Source organism: Adiantum capillus-veneris, chromosome 6, assembly GCF_014529385.1.
Source record: "Adiantum capillus-veneris isolate H3 chromosome 6, ASM1452938v2, whole genome shotgun sequence".
NCBI classification, from domain to species: domain Eukaryota; kingdom Viridiplantae; phylum Streptophyta; class Polypodiopsida; order Polypodiales; family Pteridaceae; genus Adiantum; species Adiantum capillus-veneris.
In genome coordinates, this window is record NC_140936.1 from 38,779,977 (window position 1) to 38,784,090 (window position 4,114).

The window sequence follows — 4,114 nt, forward strand, 5'->3', positions numbered from 1 at the left end:
GCATTTCCACTAAGGACAACGATGCCCTCAATTGCAAACGCACCTACCTTAGTACCAGCAGAGTAGTAGCTCAAAATAAGTGAGAAAGACTCGGCAAGCTCGAGGTGCTTGTCCTGCTTGAGGTGCTTGACTTTCTCCATGCTTGAGGTGCTTGACTTGCCGCTTGATTAGGTGCTTGAGGTGCCTGGACATGCTTGCCTGAGATGCTTATGGGAATACCCCCTAGTCCAAGTGATTTGTCATGCTTGATGACTAAGGTGCTTGAGCTCCTAAAGTCAAAAGCATCCCTACAAGAGGGGGGGCGAGCCCTTTTCCTACGGATTAGAGAGAGAACACACACTCACACTCACAAGGGAAGCCCCAGCTTGAAGAGGCAGCAAGGACACATGTCAGGTCCCTACCTATGTTACCTTCATGTGTTGCTTGAAGCCTATTGGCTAGGCTTCAAAGGGGTCCAATGAAAAATTGCTTGAATTATCTAATTGTTTTTTCATTTATCAAGTCCTCTCTCTCTCAAAGGGGAAAGGGGGACAATTGTCCCAAGCCTACACCTAATGCTAGAAATGGCCCAAGCTTATGATTGGTTGGGCTTGGCAAGAGCCAATGAGCTTCAATTATGAGCTAGAAGGGGGGGTCGACCTAGCAAGGAGGGGGCTTGGTTGAGGGGTATACTCACCCACAGACACTCACAAGCACTCTCATTGTGTCCTATGCAAAGTGCAAGAGCTCCCTCTCCTTCTCCAAGCAAGTAGAGGTTGAGAGCCTACACCAACACTCTTGGCTATGGAGTGCAACTCCAACCAAGAGCCATGCTTCAATGCTTAAGCTTTCCATCTCCTTCTTCTTCATTACTATGCTATTATGTATGCTAGCAACAAGAGTATGATAAGTGAGGAACTAATTATTTCTCCTACGAAATGTTTCTTCTTCCTCTTCCCTACCCTCATTCCCTGCTAGCTCTCTCCACCTTCGAAGGAATGAAGACATGCAATAGGCTTTTGATGGCATCAAGGAGGTATTGTGTGCTTCACCAACAGTGAGTCCTCCCGACTTGCAGTCGATTTTCTATGTATCTATTAGTGTGGGGTCAGTAGCTTTTGGGTCGGTTCTCTTACAAAAGCAAGGAAGGAACTTCAACCCAGTTTATTTTGATAGCAAGATGAAGAATGTAAGCGAGTTCTCCTATAAGGAAATGGAACAGTGGGTATTCGCCTTGGTTCTTGCTTGTCGAAGGTTTAAAACCTATCTGTTGCCCCAAAAGTTCTATGTGCTCACCACATCGAATCTTCTGCCGGATGTAGTACACCATCTAAAGCCTAGCAAGCGCATCGTAAAGTGGACTTTGGAGCTTCAGAGTATGAGTTTGAGTTCAAAGTGGATCATTCTATTACAACTCACTTGGCAGACATAGTGGTACATAAGGGGGGGGGGGGAGCTTCCATCTTACCCAAGGGTTGACAAGGATGATCATGAAGAGGAAGTAGATATTACAGATGCGTATACAATGATGTTTGATGGTGCATACAAGAAAGTTATTCAAAAGGCAAGTGGTGGGGTAGTCATTAAGAACCCAAAAGGCGATGTAATCTTTTCTAGAGCTTACAATCTTGATGAAGCTGAAAGTAACAATGAGGCCGAGTATCTCATGCTTTTCCTTGGGTTGAAGCAGTGTGTTGAGTTTGCACTGAAGAGGGTCATTGCAAAAGGGGATGCATTGCTAGTCATGAATCAGTTGCTTGGTTTGTGTAATGTTAAGAAAGACGCAAGGCGGCCAAGGAGGCTATAATTGGGTAGCCTGCAGGCGAGCATCAAGTTTTCATGCATGCCACCGGCCTCTCGTGCAACTCACTACCCACCAGTAGCGGAGTCAAGTTTTCTGCTACTGGTATAATCAGTCAAGGTTGTGCATATTCTCACTACAAGAGGTTGTGTGCTCTTGTGACGCTGTTAGCGACGGAAATACATTGGGTTTTTATAACCCCCGGCGTCGCTAAAACCGTCGCTATGAGCGTCGCTACGAGAGCGTCGCTATAGTCGTCGCTATATGCGTCGCTATATAGCGACGCATATAGCGACGTTTACACAGAAGACTATAGCGACGCTCATAGCGACGCGACAGAGCCATAAATAGCGACGCTTATAGCGACGCCCGAGAGAATGTTTTTTTGGTGGCAGGGCATTGAATGCCCTGCCACCCATCAACCATATTGTACTTGATTCAATTTTTAAAAAAAGTGCAAGGGTAGATAATAGACCCAAAATAGTCACCCACAAAACGCATTGTTTGCAAAATTGACAATTGTACACATCATAGGCAAAATGAATTGATTGGCAAATGTAATAATGACAATTGTACAACATCATAGGCATAAAGAATTGATTGGCAAAAGGAACTCCGGTGACAAATGTAATAATATACATGGTTCAAAAAGACGTATAAAATCCGTCTCATGATACATAAGCTATCAGAAACCCTAAACTAATGCTATCTAGCTACGGCTAAACTGACGTCGTCTAGTCAGACGTCTCATCGTGTCCAAGCGGCGTATCTGTCGGATTCTGCAAAAAAGGAAAATAAGACAGCTTTCAGTAAGTATAAACATATAACGACATTTATAAAACAATACAAAAAATAAAAAAGAGTAAACCCGAATACTAACCATGCCGCCGCGAGAACTGAGAATGTCCATCAGGGCGTTTAAGCCCTTCCTGCCTGCGTACTCGCGCTCGTACAGTGTGGGATCACGTCCTGTCATCGACCACTGTCAAAACATACAAAGATTTCATTATGTTAGAACTAAAAAACTCATAAACCCTAAACTATCGAACATGCATAAAGAGCAATGTGAAAACACTTACAAAATCAGCCTCAAATGATGCCCATCCACCGCTCCCCAAGTGGTGCGAGCTCCCTGCCTCTACTCGCGCTCTGGCTGCATCCTTTTGTTGCTTCCACTTGTCGGGATTCTCGCGCGCTGCTTTCTTCGCATTCTTCCAATCTTCTTTGGCCAGCCAATCTGGCCTGTTCCACCCATTCTTGATTGCTTTTTGCACTTCGGAACGCTTGTGTTTGCAGTATTCACGCATTCGAATCTTCATCAGGTCTTCATTGAAGCACTGATCCCGTGTTGGAACTGTGATCGGCCTCTGATCAAAGCATTCCGTCGTGCTGTGTGTCGGCTCATATCCACCACCTCTATGCCAATCCACAATTGTTGTAGCTCTTCCAATAGTGGACAAAGATACACATCCATATTCCCCACTTTATATCGCCCTGGCACAATCAAGCTTAGCCATAGGTGCCCCTTCTTCGTAGTCAACCACGGGGGAATGTTGTAGTTGACGATGACAATGGGCCATACACTGTAAGATGTTGATCTTTGACCAAATGGATTTACGCCATCCATAGCCAGGCCTAAGCGCAAATTTCGAGCTTCCCTGGCAAAATCCGACCATGTTCCATCTATATGTGTCCACGCTACGCAATCTGCAGGAATTCGTAGCACACCATCCGAAGATTTATTCTCCTCATGCCATGATGCTAGGGCGGCCATGGACTTACATTCGAAGAAATGCTTGATGCGAGGAAGCAGAGGGAAATGTCCCAAAACCTTTTGTGGAATTTTTGTCCCGTGGAGATCTACTCGATATCTTTCGGAATCACATTTCGGACACTTCTCCATGTCTATGTATTCCCCTCTGAAAAGAATGCAGTCATTAGGACAAGCGTGGATAGAATTGTAATCCATCCCCAAGTTTCGCAAAATCTTTCTTGCTTCATCTCGGGAATCTGGCATCACATTGTCAGCTGGTAGTATGTGCTCTTTCAGCAATCTACACAACATAAAAATATGATACAGTCGTGTAAAAATCTATCAGATCATTATACATTTAGAGTTCTATTAAAGTAAACTAATTGTAATAGATCACCTGAAAAGCGCTGTGACGCTAGTGTCACTCCATCCAAACTTTGCCTGCATGTTGAGAAGAACCAAGAGTGCTTTCAATCTAGACATACGTGCTCCATTATACAATGGCGTATCGGCTTCACTTTTCATATCATCATAGATAAGCCTTTCTAAATCCATGATCGTCTCGATCATTTCATCAATCT